At 36.3% G+C, this 19,384-nt stretch overlaps 1 protein-coding gene and 1 long non-coding RNA gene across 2 annotated transcripts in view; one reads left to right on the top strand and one right to left on the bottom strand.

The window, feature by feature from the left end:
* LRP1B (LDL receptor related protein 1B) overlaps positions 1-19,384 on the bottom strand; it is a 1,905,856-nt gene that overhangs the window by 446,215 nt on the left and 1,440,257 nt on the right. The window lies entirely within an intron of this gene.
* LOC309630506 overlaps positions 6,230-19,384 on the top strand; it is a 42,583-nt gene continuing 29,428 nt past the window's right edge. The window contains exon 1 of the long non-coding RNA XR_014245720.1: positions 6,230-19,341. This is a non-coding gene — a long non-coding RNA (uncharacterized lncRNA). The remainder of the gene's footprint in view (positions 19,342-19,384) is intronic.

Here is a 19,384-nt window from a genome sequence, read left to right as displayed (position 1 = left end):
GTGAATGTGGTTTTTGTTCCACAAGCTGCAGGATTGTAGTTCTTCTTGCTTTTGCTGTCTGCTCTCTGGTGGATGAGGCTATCTAAGAGACTTGTGCAAGTTTCCAGATGGGAGGGACTGGTGGTGGGTAGAGCTGGCTGTTCCTCTGGTGGGCAGAGCTCAGTAAAACTTTAATCCACTTTTCTGCTGATAGATGGGGCTGGGTTCCCTCCCTGTTGGTTTTTTGGCCTGAGGTGACCCAACACTGGAGCCTACCAGGGCTCTTTGGTGTGGCTAATAGCAGACTCTGGGAGGGCTCACGCCAAGGAGTACTTCCCAGAACTTCTGCTGCCAGTGTCCTTGTCCTCACAGTGAGACACAGCCACCCCCCGCCTCTGCAGGAGACCCTCCATCACTAGCAGGTGGGTCTGGTTCAGTCTCCTATGGGGTCACTGCTCCTTCCCCTGGGTCCCAATGCACACACTACTTTGTGTGTGCCCTCCAAGAGTGGAGTCTCTGTTTCCCCCAGTCCTGCTGAAGTCCTGCAATCAAATCCCGCTAGCCTTCAAAGTCTGATTCTCTAGGAATTCCTCTTACCATTGCCGGACCCCAGGTTGGGAAGCCTGACATGGGGCTCAGAACCTTCACTGCAGTGGGTGTTCTCCAGTTTGTGAGTCACCCACCCAGCAGTTATGGGATTTGATTTTATTGTGATTGCACCCCTCCTACCATCTCATTGTGGCTTCTCCGTTGTCTTTGGATGTGGGGTTTTTTTTTTGGTGAGTTCTGGTGTCTTCCTGTCGATGAGTCTAAATTTATTTATGTTTAATTTAATTTTTTAAATTTTTGACTGCGTTGGATCGTTGTTGCTGTGTCCTGGATTTCTCTAGTTGAGGTGAGTGGGGGCTACTCTTCGTCACAGTGCACAGGTTTCTTATTGCAGTGGCTACTCTTGTTGCGGAGCATGGGCTCTAGGCTCGTGGGCTTCAGTAGTTGGGGCACACAGGCTCAGTAGTTGTGGCACACAGGCTCAGTAGTTGTGGCTCATGGGCTCTAGAGTGCAGGCTCAGTGGTTGTGGTGCACGGGCTTAGTTGTTCTGTGGCATGTGGGATCTTCCCGGACCAGGGCTTGATCCCATGTCCCCTGTATTGGCAGGCGGATTCTTAAGCACTGCACCACCAGGGAAGCCCTACCATGCCATTTTGATTAGTTTAGCTTTGTAGTATCGCCCAAAGTCTTGGAGGGTTATGCCTCCTGCTTTGTTCTTTTTCCTCATGATTGTATTGGCAATTCTGGGTCTTTTATGGTTGCATATAAATTTTTGGATTCTTTGTTTTGGTTCTATGAAAAATGTCATGGGTAATTTGATAGGGATAACATTAAATCATAGATTGCTTTAGGTAGTATGGCCATTTTAACAATATTAATTCTTCCACTCCAGGAGTATGGAATATCTTTCCATTTCTTTGAATCATTTTCAATTTCCTTTATTAATGTTTTATAGTTTTTAGCATATAATTCTTTCACCTCCTTGGTCTAGTTTATTCGTAACTATTTTATCATTTTTGTGTGATTTTAAAGGATTTTTTTTCTTTTTTAACATTCCCTTTCGATATATCATTGTTAGTATAAAGAAATGCAACCGATTTCTGTATGTTAATTGTGTATCCTGCTACCTTGCTGAAATCATTTATCAGTTTTAGTAGTTTTTGTGTGGAGTCTGTAGGGTTTTCTATGTATAGTATCATGTCATCTGCATATAATGACTATTTTACCTCTTCCCTTCCTATTTGGATAACTGTGGTTAGGACTTCCAGTTCTATGTTCAGTAGAAGTGGTGAGAATGGGTAGCCTTTTCTTGTTCCAGATTTTAGTGGGAAGGCTTTCAGCTTTTCACTGTTGAGTATTATATTGGTTGTGGGTTTGTCATAAATAGCTTTTATTATGTTGAGATATGTTCCCTCTATAGCCATTTGGTAAGAGTTTTTATTATGAATGGATGTTGAATTTTATCAAATGCTTTTTCTGCATCTATTGAGATGATCATGTGGTTTTTGTCTTTTCTTTTGTTGATGTGGTATATCACATTGATTTGCATATGCTGAACCATCCTTGTGATCCTGGGATGAATCTAACTTGGTCGTGGTGTATGATCTTAATCTGTATACTGGCTTATTTAAGTGATTTACTTTCTGATTGTGATCTTCCCTTTCCTATAGCTTCTTGCTTCTTTTCTACTTAGAGAAGACCTTTCAATATTTCTTTTAGGATAGGTTTAGTATTGCTGTATTCTTTTAGTTTTTGCTTGTCTGAGAAATTCTTTATCTCTCCTTCTATTCTAAATGATAATCTTGCTGCGTAAAGTATTCTAGCTTGCAGATTTTTCCCTTTCAGGACTTTGAATATATTTTGCAACTCTTTTCTTGCCTGCAACGTTTCTGTACAGAAATAAGCTGCTAGACTTATGGAGGTTCCCTTGTAACTAACTCTTTGTTTTTCTCTCACTGCCTTTAGAATCCTCTCTTTACCTTTAACTTTTGCCATTTTAATTATAATATGTCTTGGTGTAGGTCTTTTGGGTTCATCTTGTTCGGGACCCTCTGTGCTTCTTGTATCTGGATATCTATTTCCTTCTTTAGGTTTGGGAAGTTTTCAACCATAATTTCTTCAAATCCATTTTCAATGCCCTTTAGTCTTTCTTCTCCTTCTATCATGCATAGATTGGCACATTTTATATGATCCTGTAGGTCTCTTATATTGCTTTAATTTTTTTCATTTGGCTTTCTGTCTGCTATTCCAATTGGGTGATTTCCATTATTCTGTCTTCCAGATCACTTATTCATTCTTCTGCATTATTCATTCTGCTATTCATTGCCTTTAGCTCAGCTTTTGTCTCAGTAAATGAATTTTCTAATTTTTCTTGGCTCCTCCTTATTACAGTAATCTGCATTTCTGTTGATAGCGTTTTTTACTTCCTTTAGTGTTTTCATTATCTTCTTTTTGAATGTGGTGTCTATTAGACTGAAGAGGTCTGTTTCATTGTTGTTTCAGGAGAATTTGCTTGGTCTTTTAACTGGGAGTGGTTCCTCTGATTCTTCATTTTACTTACATCTCTTTTACTCTGTGAGCTTAGGAGAAATGATTATCTACTGTAGTTTTTCAGGGCTATTTTTATGTGAGAGCATCCCTGTGTGCTTGTGTGGGTTTAATTTTTTCGTGCAAGGACTATTTATAATATGGATTCCTGCTGCCTCTTTCCTCAGTGTGTGCTGGCCATTACCCTCTTGATAGGGGGTGTGCAGATGTGGTGGCTGGAGCCCACAGAGGCAGTGCCCTGTTAGCCAGAATTGCAAACATGGAGAAAGAGGCTGCTATAGTGGGCCCCACTCCTCCCTTCGTGTGCCCTCCAACAATGGTGCCTCACCTCTATGGCAGGCCAGGTCTCCCTCCACATACACCTTTGGCCATGGCTGCACCACACTCCAGCCCCTTCAGGCTATCTCTGTGCAGCCAACCCCAGTCCTCTCCCTGGGCTTCAACATCCAGTCCCCACCTGTATTGAAGGATGCGTGTCTCACTCTGGGGAGCACAAGGCAGCAGCACAATCAGTGTGTGCAGGTCTCTCTCTGTTTGGCAAGCCAGTTGATGCACTATCCTCCAAGATTCCAAAGTTCCCCTTCTGTCCTGGCTAATCTCCACACAAGTGAGGGTGCTTCCAAGAATGCAGGAACATGTCCTCTTTCACAGCTCCCTCCCAGGCGGTACAGGTCCCATTCCAATTCATTTCTCTCTCTCTTTTTTTTTTTTTTTTCTTTTGTCCTACCTGATTACATGGATATCATCTTGCCCTTTCAGAATTCTTAGGTCTTCTGCCAGCATTCAGTAGGTATTCTGTGACAATTATTCCACGTGTAGATGTATTTTTGATGTATTTGTGGGAGGAAATGAGTTCCATGTCCTTCTACTCCACCATCTTGATAGCTCTCCTATGAGTCTTGAATAGGATGTTCTTGCAGTGTTTCATATATAGAACAAACTTGGGTATCAGAATATCTGCATTCAAGTGTTTGCTGTGCTATTCACAAGCCATGGATATGGCAGTGGTAATTTAATGTCCCAGAATTATTTTTATTAGTAAATATTAATACCTGCTTTTTGTTTCTTATAGTAATCTAAGAAATTTTGAATGAGACAATAAAGGCAATAGTTGTATAAACCACAGTGTTATATTTTATACAAAGTAATATGGTAATAATCAAACAACTTTATTAGTTCTATAGCTTATATAGCTCTGTTAGGGTGGATCTGATAGCAAGTGAAGGGAAGACCACTTAGGAGGATTTTGTAATAGTTCTGGAAATAAGTAATTAGAAACTAGAAGATTTTACAAAAAAGAAAAGAAAGAGATAGCAGTAGAGTATGAAATTAAATGGAGGTTGCAGAATCATGCTCCAGGACTTCATTTTCATTTTTCACCTAACATTCAACCACTAATCATTAAGCACCTACTATGTGCTAGGTATGCTGGTGATAAAGGAACATATAATCATTACTTTTACTAACACATTTTTATATGTAATCATTTAAAAAAAATCAATGTAGCATGGAACTCCTTTTAATTCTTTATCATTAGTCATACTATTATTGAATACGTTTAGGAAAAGTGGTCTAAAGATTAAGATTTTTTTTCCTCAGAACTGTTCAGATGGTTACAAATTGTCCATGCCTTATAAAAATGTCACTCATAGACAGTGATAGTTACACACATATTAATTTGTTTCATTGCTATAGTTTTTCCAAACTGAAAAATATTTAACCACCAGCAAATTGGAAGACTTTGCCTTTATCAAACCTCTTTGAGGACTGTAAAATATCATAACATAAATCTGTCTTAGGAATAATCAGTAGAGTTTGTTTAATGTTAAAAATTGGCTCAGGAATTGATTCTGGGATCAAACTTGTGGCATGAGTTAGGTAAGCCTGTCTAAGAATATTTACCCATAGAAATTAATAATACCTTCTCTAATTGGTAGATGTTTGAATGGAATAACACATAAATAATAAAATAATGAAAATAATAAGGATCACATTTATATTGAATATATCCAAAAAGGACTTCAAATTAAAAGCAGCAAATTGATTACATGTACTTATATTCATTCCCTCCTGAAACTTCACTAAAACATCAGTTAAATGACATTAAAGGGATTTTTAAAAGTAATAAGCCCTAAGCATAAAGAAAATGGGAGAAGAAATAAACAATAGAAAGCAGAGAGAAAAGTTGTCAAGTAGTTAATGATTTATCAGACCCAATTACTCTAAATGGTAAGATAGAGGTGAGGAAACTCAACTCCTCAAAACTGATGAATAGGTAGCAATGGATACCTGTAAAAGTGGAGATGAACTTTGTGCTAAAAATGTAAAGATTAGTGGAAGGTCTATTTAGGAGACAGTAAGATCCCCATATTCTCTCCACACTTCTTGTAGCTAGACTTTGCAGATTTTCCTGATAGTGAATTTTTGGTATTCTTTAACTAGAAGGTAAAACATAGGGAATTGAGGAACCAAAATAGTTAAGGGCAGCAGTAGTGTGCTTAAAAATAAGGAGATTACTTGAAAGTTGACACTTTGTATATCAGGACACCCCTTCTCTCTCTAATTGCCTCTAAAAATAATGACAGCTAGAATTATATCTTCCAGGCAGTGATTAGAAGAGTTTAACTGTTACTGTTAACAGTTAAACAGTTACTGTTAACAGTAAGGATACTGTTACTAGCCTAAGAGAAAAGATCTATAGATTTGGGAACATTGGGAGTTCCTTGAAGACAAAAAGGTCCAACCAGATCATTCATATTTGACAAGCACCCGTCTAGTTGCTTGCCTGCTATACCTACAGAACTTCCAATCATCTGTTTAGTGCCCCACACTAAACAGAGTTTCAGACACATGAAGAAAATCTTTAATAGAAAATTAAGAGACTAATTCAAATAAGAAAGATCAAACAACTTAGAAGAAACAAACTATATATGGAGACAAAAAGTTCAAAAAAATAATTGTTTACATTCTTGGAGAGATAGGAGAGCTATTGTGTCCATAAAATAAGAATAAAGTGATATAAAAAAAGAACATTCAGAAAATGAAAAGAACTCCTGCAAATTAGAAAAAAAAAAAAAAAAGCAGAAATGAAAACCCCCCTGGAAGAGCTGGAAAATCAGGACTTTAACAAGTCTTTTAGAATTATATGACTTTTAAAAATATGTATAAAATTGTAATTAGTTTCCTCTTGCAGTTATAACGAATTACCACAACTTTGGTGACTTAACACAAATTTATTATCTTACATTTCTAGAAGTTCAAAATATGTATCACTGAAATAAAATTAAGGCATAGCAAGATTACATTTCTTCTGGCAGCTCTAGGAAGAATCTGCTTCCTTGCCTTTTTCAATTTCTAGGGGCCACCTACATTCCGTGCCCTCTTCTTTCATCTTCCAAGTGCGTCACTCCAAACTCTGCTTCCATCCCTATATCTTCTCTCTCTAACTAATCTTTCTGCCTCTGTCTTATGAGAACCCTTGTGATTACATTGCACCCACTAGATAATCCAGGATAATCTCTTCATCTCAAAACACTTAATCACATCTTCAAAGTCTCTTTCACTATGTGAGGTAATAGATACACAGGTTCCAGGTTTTAGGACATGGACATCATTGGAGTCCACTATTCAGCTTAACACAGTTGTTTCTGGCACTCAAAGATTCACATCCACACCATTTGTAAAGTAAATATATCCCATCCTAAGGTCACTAAAAGTCTCAATCTGTTTACAGAATCAAGTCAAGTCCAAGATCTCATCTACTTGAAAATCTAAAATTTCACCATCTTAATCAGCTATGTGTGTATGGGTATGATACATCTTGTTACAAAATTCCTTTCTATCTGTGGGATGGTGAACCTAGAAAATAAATTGTCTGTTCCCAAAATACAATGATAGGATATATGTCAGTTACATACATGAAATGTCAGTTACAGATATTCTCTTTCAAACAGGGAGAAAATGGAATGATAAAAATGAGTGACCAGTCCCAAGCAATTTTGAAATCCAGCAAAGCAAGCTTCATTAGTTTTCAAGGCTAGGGAAAAAATCATCTGTGGCTTAAGCCTCTTCCCTTCATTCCTTCAACTCTGCCCTCTAGGACATAACTCCGTTTTCATGTGTTTGTGGATGAACAGAATTATGAACCTATTCTGGCCTATAGAATTTTGGTAGTCTAACATTCTTTTATTTCCTCCTTTCTCTGTCACTTTCAGTCCAAGCTAGTGGTGTTTCTGAGATATAATAGTCTTAGAAACCTTGTGGTTCTTCTGTGCGTGTAATGGGATTTGCTCCATTGGACAAGATGCTCCTGCACAGTTATTTCTGAGATAATTCCATCCCATTTTTGGCTTCTACTGAGATGGCAGTTGGGATCCGTGAGTCACATGACTGATCTCTTTAAGAGTCCTCTATGTGATGAAATACCATTAACGTTTTTCCCTTCTGAGGCACCAATAGAAGACTGTACAGTCATATCCCTGGCTTTAGAACACACTTTTCTGATAATAAATATCCTAATTTTAGTGTCATTTACAGTTTGGATAAGCTGAGAACTTTCAACATCAAGAGAACATCAAGTCCTGGTTCCTTTTTTCTTAATTTTTCCCTCAATTTATCTCTTTCCTTTTGCATTTTACTATGTAAACAGAGAGAAGGAAGCAGAACACACCCTTCAATAATTTTCTTGGAAATATCTTCAATTAAATATCCAAGTTCATTGCTTACAACTTCTGTTTTCTATATAACTGTAGGAAACAATTGAACTATGTTTTCTGCCACTATATTACAAGGATATTCTTTTTTCCAGTTTCTAATAACATGTTCTTCATTTCCTTCTGAGCCTTCTCCAATAGTACTTTTAATGTCTGTATTTCTAGAAATAGTTTGTTTATGGTGATTTAAATATTCTCTAAGACACTATACATTTTCCTTACCATACTCCTCACTTCCTTCTGTGCACTCATTAGCAGAGTCCTTAACACCCAAATATCTAGCAACAGTCTATTCAAGACAATGCTTTTTTTTTTTCTGTTACTGTGCTCAAAATTCTTTAAGCTTTTATCAGTTACCCAATTCCAAAACCACTTCCACATTTTCAGGTATTTATCACAGCAGCATCCGACTTCCAGGTAACAAAATATGTGTTTGTTTCTAATTGCTTCTGAAACAAATTACCACAAATTTAATGATTTTAAGCAAAAAAATTTGTCATTCCACAGTTCTGGAGATCAGAAGTCCAAAATCAGTCTCACAGTCAAGGTGTCAGCAGTTCTAGTTCCTTCTAGAAATTGTAGGGGATAATCTGTTTCTTTGTATGTTCCAGTTTCTAGAGGCTGATGGCACTCATTTGGTTTATGGCTGCATCACTCCAGTATCACCTTCTATTACTACATCACCTTTACTCTCTGCCTTCTTACTCTCCTATCTCCTTATAAGGATTCTTGTGGTGTCATTGGGCCCACCCAGATGATCTAGAACAATCTCCCTTATTTAGTCACCCAATTGTAGATTTAATCACTTCTGCAAAATATCCTCATAGTGACATCTGGATTATGTTTTGATTGAATAACTAGGGGCTATACCCTAGTCAAGCTGACACATAAAACTGACCATCAAACTTGAGTGAAATCTTTATAAACTAAATTTTAAAAGAACAGTGTTAATAGTAATAGTAGGGTGGTGGTAAATTAAATAAAATTGTACCAATTTGCTAAACTCATCATTTTTTAAGTTAATGTATACTATAAGAAATAAAAAATCCTACACAGAAATAAGTCTATGACTAAAAGTAAACACTTTCTCTATAAAGTATATTTGTTATATCATTCCACATATAATTGTGTTTATTTCATGCTATTCTTAGTATGCTTAAAGTCACCAAGGAATCTACAATTATGACTTTATTAATTGAAGTATAGGTGATTTACAATATTATGTTAGTTTCAGGTGTACAGCACAGTGATTCAGTTATACACACATGCACACACACATACATATACAGCCATGTATTTATTCCTTTTCAGATTCTTTTCCCTTATAGGTTATTACAAAATATTGAGTATAGTTCCCTGTGCTATATAGGAGGCCCCTGTTGTTTATTTTATATATAGTAGTGTGTATTTGTTAATCCCAAACTCCTAATTTATCCCTCCCCACCTTTCCCTTTTGGTAACCATAAGTTTGTTTTCTATGTCTGTGAGTCTGCTTCTGTTTTGTGAATAAGTTCATTTGTATCTTTTTTTTAGATTCCATATATAAGTGATATCATATACTATTTGCCTTTCTCTGACTTAATTCACTTAGTATGATAATCTCTAGGTCTATCCATGTTGCTGCAACTGTCATTTTCCCCTCTTTTTTATGGCTGAGTAATAGTCCATTGTATATATATATATGTATGTATGTATGTATATGTGTGTGTGTGTGTATGTATGTGTGTATATATATATATATATACGCCACATCTTCTTTAGCCATTCCTCTGTCAATGAACATTTTGGTTGCTTCCATGTCTTGGCTATTGTAAATAGTGCTGCAATGAATATTGGGGTGCATGTATCTTTTCAAATTATGGTTTTCTCTGGATATATGCCCAGGAGTGGGATTGCTGGATCATATGGTAACTGTATTAGTTTTGTAAGGAACTTCTATACTGTTCTCCATAATGGTTGTACCAATTTACATTCCCACCAACAGTGTAGGAGGGCTCCTTTTTCTCCACACCCTCTCCAGCATTTATTATTGTAGACTTTTTGTTGACGGTCATCTGACTGGTGTGAGGTGATACCTCATTGTAGTTTTAATTTATATTTCTCTAATAATTAGTGATGTTGAGCATCTTTTCATGTGCCTTTTGGCCATCTGTATGTCTTCTTTGAAGAAATTTCTATTTAGGTCTTCTGACCATTTTGTGATTGGGTTGTTTTTTTGATACTGAGCTGTATGAGCTGTTTGTATATTTTGGAGATTAATCCCTTGTTGGTCACATTGCTTCCAAATATTTTCTCCCATTCTGTAGGTTGTCTTTTCATTTTGTTTATGGTTTCCTTTGCTGTGCAAAAGCTTTTAAGTTTAATTAGGTCCCATTTGTTTATTTTTGTTTTTATTTCCATTACTCTTATGTAATGAATCAGAAAAGATATTGCTGTGATTTATGTGAGAGAGTGTTCTGCCTATGTTTTCCTCTAGGGGTTTTATAATATCAGGTTTTACATTTAGGTCTTTAATTCGTTTTGAGTTTATTTTTTGTGTATGGTGTTAGAGAATGTTCTAATTTCATTCTTTTACATGTAGCTGTCTGGTTTTCCCAGCACCACTTTTTGAAAAGACTGTCTTTTTTCCATTGTATATTCTTGCCTTCTTTGTAATATATTAATTGACCATAGGTGCATGGGTTTATTTCTGGCCTTTCTGTCCTGTTCCTTTAATCTATATGTTTATTTTTGTGCCAATACCATAATGTTTTGATGACAGTAGCTTTGTAGTAAAGTCTGAAGTCAGGGAGCCTGATTCCTCCAGCTCCATTTTTCTTTCTCAAGGTTGCTTTGGCTATTCAGGTTCTTTTATGTTTCCATGCAAATTGCAAAAATTTTTTTTCTAATTTGTGAAAAATGTCCTTGGTAATTTGATAGAAATTGCATTCAATCTGTAGACTGTCTTTGGTAGTATAGTCATTTTGACAATATTGATTCTTCCAATCCAAGAACATGGTATATCTTTCCATCTGTTTGTGTCATATTCAATTTCTTTCATCAGTGTCTTCTAGTTGTCAGAGTACAGATCTTCTGCCTACTTAGGTAGGTTTATTCCTAGGTATTTTATTCTTTTTGATGCAGTGGTAAATGGGATTGTTTCCTTAATTTCTCTTTCGGATCTTTCCTTGCTAGTATATAGAAATGCAACAGATATCTCTGTATTAATTTTGTTTCCTGCATTTTTATCGAATTCATTGAGGAGCTCTAGTAGTTTTCTGGTATAGTCTTTAGGATTTTCTATGTATAGTATCATGTCATCTGTAAACAATGAGTTTTACTTCTTTACCACTTTGTGTCTATGTTCATCAGTGATATTGGCCTGTAATTTTCTTTTTTTGTGGTATCTTTGTCTGGTTTTGGTATCAGGGTGATTGTGGCCTCATAGAATGAGTTTGGAAGTGTTCCTTCCTCTGCAATTTCTTGGAATAGCTTCAGAAGGATAGGTGTTAACTCTTCTCTAAATGTTTGATAGGATTCGCCTGTGAAGCCATCTGGCCCTGGATTCTTGTTTGGTGGGAGTTTTTTAATTACAGCTTCAATTTCAGTACTTGTATTTGGTCTGTTTATATTTTCTATTTCTTCCTGGATCAGTGGAGATTGTACCTTTCTACGAATTTGTCCATTTCTTCCAGGTTGTCCGTTTAATGGCACAGAGTTGTCTGTAGTAGTCTCTTATGGTCTTTTGTATTTCTGTGGTGTCCATTGTAACTTCTCCTTTATCATTTCTAATTTTATTGATTTGGGTCCTCTCCCTTTTTTTCTTGATGAGTCTGGCTAAAGGTTTATCAATTTTGTTTATCTTTTCAAGAACCAGCTTTTAGTTTCATTGATCTTTTGTATTGTTTTCTTCTTCTCTATTTCATTTATTTCTGCTCTGATCGTTATGATTTCTTTACTTCTACTAACTTTGGGTTTTGTTTGTTCTTCTTTCTCTAGTTGCTTTAGGTGTAAGGTTAGGTTGTTTGAGATTTTTCTTATTTCTTGAGGTAAGCTTGTGTCACTATAAACTTCCCTCTTAGAATTGGTTTTGCTGCATTGCGTAGGTTTCAGATCATTGCGTTTTCGTTTTCATTTTTCTCTAGGTTCCTCTTTGATTTTTTTAGTGACCACTGGTTGTTTAGTAGCATATTGTTTATCCTCCATATATTTGTGTTTTATGCATTTTTTTTCCATGTAGTTGATTTCTAATCTCATAGTGTTGTGGTTGAAAAAGATGCTTGATATGATTTCAATTTTCTTAAATTTACTGGGGCTTGCTTTGTGGGCCAGCATGTGATCTGTCTGGAGAAGGTTCCATGTGCACTTGAAAAGAATATGCATTCTGCATCTTTTAGATGGAACACTCTATAAATATCAATTTAAGTCCATCTGGTCTAACATGTCATTTAAGGCCTGTGTTCCTTACTGATCGTCTGTCTGGACTATCTGTCCATTAATGAAACTGGGGTGTTAAATTCCCCCACTATTATTGTGTTACTGTCGATTTCTCCTTTAATGGCTGTTAGAATTTGCCTTATATACTGAGTTGGTCCTATGTTAGGTACCTATATATATTTACAATTGTTATATCTTCTTTTTGGATTAATCCCTTGATGATTATGTCGTGTCCTTCTTTGTCTCTTGCAGCAGTCTTTATTTTAAAGTCTATTTTGTCTTATATGCGTATTGTTACTCCAGCTTTCTTTTGAGTTCCATTTGCATGGACTACCTTTTTACATCCTTTCACTTTCAGTCTGTATGTGTCTCTAGATCTGAAGCGGTCTCTTGTAGACAGCATATATACAGGTCTTATTTTTTTATCCATTCAGTCTGTGTGTTTTGGTTGGAGCATTTAATCCATTTACATTTAAGGTAATTTTCAATATGTATGTTCTTATTACCATTTCGTTAATTATTTTGGATTTAGTTTTACAGATTTTTATTCTTCCTTTCCTCTTTTGTTCTCTTCTATTGTGATTTGATGACCATCTTTCCTGTTGTGTTTAGCTTCCTTTTTCTTTTTTGTGTGTATATCTATTATAGATTATTTATTTGCAGTTACCATGAGGTTTTGATATAGCAGTCTATATATATACATGACTTAAGTTGCTCATCTCTTAATTTCAAATGCATTTCAAATATCCTGCATTTGTACACTCCTCCTCTAATAATTACTGGTTTCCATATCATATTTGTGTGTGAATGATTTCTTACCTTTACTATATGTTTGCCTTTACCAGTGAGCTTTCCCATTTCGTAATTTTCTTCTTTCTAGTTGTGGGCTTTTATTTTCTGCCTAGAGCAATTCCTTTAGCATTTGTTGTAAAGCTGGTTTGGTGGTGCTGAATTCTTTTAGTTTTGCTTGTCTGTAAAGCTTTTGATTTCTCCAGCAAATCTGAAGGAGAGCCTTGCTGGGTAGAGTATTCTTGCTTGTAGGTTTTCCCCTTTCATTACTTTAAATGTATTGTGCCTTTCCCTTCTGGCTTGCAGAGTTTCTGCTGAAAAATCATCTGATGGTCTTATGGGGATTGACTTGTATGTTATTTGTTGCTTTACCCTTGCTGCTTTAAATTTAATTTTCTCTTTGTCTTTAATTTTTGTCAGTTTCATTACTCTGTGTCTCAGTGTGTTCCTCCTTGAATTAATCCTGTATGGGACTCTGTGCTACCTGGACATGGGTGGGACATGGGTGACTGTTTCTCTTCCCATGTTAGGGAACTTTTCATCTATTATCTCTTCAACTATTTTCTCAGGCCCTTTCTTTCCCTATGGGACCCCTATATTGTGAATGTTGGTACATTTGATGTCTCAGAGGTCTCTTAAACTGTCCTCATTTCTTTTTACTCCTTTTTCTTTATTCCGTTCCATGGCAGTGATTTCCACCACTCTGTCTTCAGCTCACTGATTCGTTCTTCTGCCTCACTTATTCTGCTATTGATTTGTCCCACTGTATTTTTCATTTCAGTTATTGTATTCTTCAACTCTGTTTGATTTGCTTTATATTTTCTAACTCTTTGCTAAAAGCTTGTAACTTCTTGCTCTGCACATCTGTTCTTTTCTCAAGTTCTTGGATCATCTTTACAATCATTACTCTGAACTCTTTCTTGGGTAGATTGCCTATATCCACTTCACTTAGTTGTTCTTCTGGGGGTTTATCTTGTTCTTTCATCTGGAACATATTCCTTTGCCATCTCATTTTGTTTAAATTTCTATTTGTATTTTTATGTATGTGTTATGTTAGTACCATTTCTTGACCTTGGATAAATGGTTCTCTGTAGGGGATATCCTATGTGTCCCAGCAGTATACTCCTCTCTCTTCACTCAAGGGCCTAGGACCAGCTGGGCTCAGGGTAGGTTCTGACTTGTGTTTGCAACTCAGTTCACCAGGCTGCAAGAACTTAGTTTTCTTGCTTCTGGTGACTGCCCCCTGGTGGGTGAGGCCGGGCTAGAGGCTTGTGTAGGTTTCCTGGTGCGAGGGGCTGGTGCCTTCCCACTGGTGGTTGGAGCTGAGTCTTGGCACTCTGGTGGTCAGGGAGGTATCAAGTGGTGTGTCTAGAGGTGGCTGTGGGCTCAGGACATCTTTAGGCAGTCTGTCTGCTGATGGGTGAGGCTGCGTTCCTACCCTGTTGTTTGTTTGGCCTGAGGCATCCCAGCACTGGAGCTTACAGGATATTGGGTCGGACCAGGTCTTGGTGCCAAGGACCTAAACTATCTGCTTTCAGCCAGAGTTCACATAGGTCCCTGCTCTGTCTGCCACCACCTTTTATGTCCCCAAACAGAGCCACAGTCACCCCCTGCCTCCCAAGGACACCCTTCAAGACCAGCAGGTACATCTGGCCCAGGCTCCTGTGGAGTCACCGCTTTTACCCTGGGACCTGGTGCATGTGGGACCTTTAGTTCACCCTCCAAGAGAGGAGTTTCTGTCTCCTCCAGTCCTGTGGGGCTCCTGCAGACAAGCCCTGCTGGACCTCAAAGCCAAATGCTCTGGGGGCTTCTCCTCCCAGTACCAAACCCCTGAGCTTGGGAGCCTGGTGTGGGGCTCAGAGTTCTCACTCCTGTGGGAGAACTCATGCAGTATAACTTCTCCAGTTTGTGAGCTGCGCACCTGGGTGGTATGGTATTTGAGAATATCATGAGTGTGCTCCTCCTACCATCTCGTGGTTTCTTCTTTATGTATTTGGATGAGGAATATCTTTTTTGTAGATTCCACTCTTTTTCATTTATGGTTCTTCCACAGTTAGTTGTATTTTTGTGTGCTCATGAGAGGAGGTGAGCTCAAGGTTCTCCTACTCTGCCATCTTTTTTCCCTCTCTCCTATGGCTTCCTAAAGCACTGTTTTTATCATCCTCATCAGTGGCCCTAGGATGCCCTCCATTATGATATGTTTTAATAAAATATAAATTTATTGTCTGAAAAATTATTTCAAAATTAGGTAAACATGAGACCACTATTCAGCTCTCATTACAGACTGTCACCTCAATGTCTTTGTTTCTAATGTAAGTTGGAGTTACTGTTTCAAAAAAAATACAGAGAAGTTGATCTCCTTTTTAAGATGTGAGAAATATCACTAGGGAATGTAGAATAAATAAAATAAATGTAAATAGCCTTGATATGGAAACTCCATTAAGCTTAAAATCAAGGCCATGTTTTCATACAAACAATAGCCAGTGTTCTGTTGGAACATTTCTGTGTGAGAGTTTTCCCAAAGTTTACAAAGATTAACACTTTTCTTAATCTCTTAAAGCTGATTTATTCAGGTAAACAAGTAGGTGTATAATCCAACTCCCACAGTAGATAATCATATTATAATTAAGTTCTAAGTAAAATAAGAATACCATGTGTAAAAAACCTCAACAAAATATTAGCAAACCAAATGCAATAATACACTAAAAGGATCATTTACCATTATCAAGTGAGTTTTATCCCAGGGTTGCAAGGATGGTTCAATGTCTGCAAATCAATCAATGTGGTATATCACATAAACAGACTGAAGAATAAAACTCATGTGATGATCTCAATAGATGCAGGAGAAGATTTTGACAAAGTTCAGCATACATTTATGACAAAAAAATTCTCCAGAAAAAGGGTATGAAGGAAACATCTCAACATAATAAAGGGCATATACACAACAAGCCCACGTGTAACATAATACTCAGTGATGAAAAGATGAAAGCATTTCCTCCAAGATCTGGAACAAAACAAGGATGCCCACTCTCACCACTTTTAGTATTGGAAGTCCCAACCACAGCAATCAGACAAGAAAAAGAAATAAAAGAAATCCAGTTTGGAAGGGAGAAGTAAAACTGCCACTGTTTGCAAATGACATGATACTATAGAAGGACAATCCTCAAGATACCAAGAAAAAATTACTAGAACTCATGAATGATCTCAGTCAAGTTTCAGGACATTATACAAAATTGATATACAGAAATCTGTTGCATTTCTATATACCAACAATGAACTATCAGAAAGAGAAATTTTTTAAAAGATTCTATTTACAATTGCGTCAAAAAGAACAAAATACATGGGAATAAATCTAACTAAAGAGATAAAATATCTGTACTTGGAAAACCTTTATAAGACACTGAGGAAAGAAATGAAGATGACACAAATAGACGGAAATATATATCATGTTCATGAATAGGAAAAATTAATATTGTTAAAATGACCATACCACTCAAGGCAATCTATAGATTCAGTTCAATCCCTATCAAAATACCAATGGCATTTTTGTTTTTTTCATAGAGCTAGTACAAATAATTCTAAATTTTGTATGGAAAGACAAAAGTCAAAATAGTCAAATAGTCAAAACAATCTTGAGAAAGAAAAACAAAGCTGGAGGTATGCTCCCTGATTTCAAACTATACTACAAAGCTACAGTCATCAAAATCATACAGTACTGGCACAAAAATAGACATATACATCAATGGACCAGAATAGAGAGCCCAGAAATAAACTGACACTTTTATGGTCTATTAATGTACAACAAAGGAGGCATATGATGAGAATATACAATGGGGAAAAGACGTCCTCTTCAGTAAATGATTTGGGACAGTTGGACAGCTACATGCAAAAGAATCAAACTGGATTACTCTCATGCCATGCACAAAAATAAATTCAAAACAGATTAAGGAGTTTGTAAGACATGCAATCACATAAAAGTGGACATTTTGAGACTTTCTTCTCACAAAATTGCTCTTTTCATTACAATTTTGACTTTTTGAAATTAAATAGGTATTATAATTTCAGATTAGGGAAAGGTGAAAAATGCATATGAGATTTGGGTTTTTAAAAATTATTTAAAAATAAATTTAGCTAAACACAATTTTAAAAAGGTAGCTAGATTTCTATTTACCTAACTTATGGTCCCAACTAGCCATCAGTTAATCATTTATTCCCTTATATTACATAGTACATTTCTCCTTGATCACATAGATTGTGAGATATAAAAGATCATAGAAAAAAATTAAACTGTTTCACATACCAAATATTTATTGTGTACCTATTATGTACCGAACATTATCCTAAACATTAGGGATAGTACAAACAACATTTTAAGTTTTTAGTTAATATTTCAAAACATGATTTTCAAATACAAATATCAATGTACCAAAACCAAATGGACCATCATTGCAATTCTTTTTTGGTGAATATCTTGCAGTCATACATACAATACTGCTACTTCCTAGGGAAGAAAAGCAGCCTTGTAGAGATCTGGCAAAGATCTTTAAAAAAAGAGTAGCCTGAGAACTAGGAGAACCAAGTGTCATGGACGAAATGGTGTCATGGGCCTCACTGGAGAAATGGATTATCAGAAGTAGAGAGTGGTCAACAATTTCAAATGAAGTGAGGTCACTGGCTTTGCCAAGCAGAAAGTCATTGGTGTCTGTTATCAGATATGAGAAAGCACATGACAAATAGCAATGGTTGATGGAGTAAGGAGAATGAGTCAGTGGGTACAGATTACTCATTTAAAAAATGTCGTGAAAGGAAAGGTGAAGAGGATAGTGGAAAGCTGAGAGAGAGAGAGGTTTGTTCATACTTTTATTTTTAGTGTGAAGAATAAGCATGATTTTAGGTTTAGGAGGATAGCTACTGGGTAGGAAAAGTGAAACATGTAGAAGAATAAAGAGTGGGAATTTCTTGGGACAAGGAGAAAAAGGGTTTAGCTGTAAAGTTTAGAGTTGAAAGTCCACCTTCTAAAATTAAAAAGTGGAAGAAGATTAAAATGGGTACATAAGAATAAATAATAATAATAATGGTAAGTAATAATCAAGGTAATAATCGTTGACATTATTTGAAATATATATATATATATATACGCACACACACTCATACATACACACAGATACACATACACATGTATATCTCTGTTCAAAGTCCTTGATATGTTGTAATAGGCACTATTATTATCCTTATTTTATCGATGAGTAAGCTGAGACACAGATGGATTAATAATTTGCAGAAATTACACAATTACTAAGGAGCAGAGCCATGATTTGAACCAAGGAATCATTTTAGAGTCCAGATTCTTATCCACCACATCTCAATAAAGCTGATTAATTCTGTAAATGAAAATGAGAAAAACTGAGGATATTTTCTTAACCCTTCTATTTTTGACCTGTAAGATAAGGAGAAAATACATTTACTGAGAATTATGAGGACAGGTATAGAAAGAGTTTTAAGATGATGGCAAAGAAAACTATGGAATCATATATGTTTCTGTGTGTTTTCTCTCATAAAATACCTTTACTTTGGAATGAGAAACTAATAAAATTTTTGTGGAATTTTAGTAGGTACTTATCAGAAAGATCAGAGTTACTAAATTTTCTGATTTAGTTACTAAATTTTTAAAATTTTCTGATTTAGTTACTAAATTTTTAGGTTGTAGAGTTCAATTCTTACCTATGAGATTTTCAAAATTAGCAGAGGTCTTAATACTTTTAAAACCTCAGAACATATTAGCATTTAAGACAGGACAAGACATTACAATTTTATTTTCCATTAAGGAATCAAAAACAAGTGTTCTACATATAACTAGTTCCAACTCTATGTATATGTTTTCTCCTAAAAATAATCTGGTCCCTGCCTTTGAATATTGTATTAGTTTGCTAACACAGACGAGGATGCTTAAACAAGAAAACTCATTTTCTCACAGTTCTGGTGGCTGGAGGTCCAAGATCAAAGTGTCAGCAGGTTTGGTTTCTTCTGAGGCCTCTCTTCTTGGCTGTCTTCTTGCTGTGTCCTCACATGGTCTTTGCTGTGTTGTCTGTGTCCTAATATCTTCCTCTTATAAGGACATCAGTCATATTGAATTAGGGCCCACCCATATTACCTTATTTTCTCCTCTTTGAAGGCCCTATCTCCAAATACAGTCACATTCTGAGGTACTGGGAGTTAGGATTTTAGCACATAAATTTAGGGGATTGGGGAAGGGGACACAATTTGATCCATAACAAAGAACATTAAAAAAATCTTATATGTTTGTTCATCTGTCTGGTCAGAACAAGAGTGGGATTACTTCAAAAGCAGGTTTGGGGCTTCCCTGGTGGCGCAGTGGTTGAGAATCTGCCTG

The sequence above is a fragment of the Balaenoptera borealis genome, assembly GCF_965194805.1.
Source record: "Balaenoptera borealis genome assembly, chromosome: 6".
Classification (NCBI taxonomy): Eukaryota; Metazoa; Chordata; class Mammalia; order Artiodactyla; family Balaenopteridae; genus Balaenoptera; species Balaenoptera borealis.
Note: the sequence above shows the minus strand (reverse complement) of the source record. Positions and strands in the feature narration are given on the sequence as shown.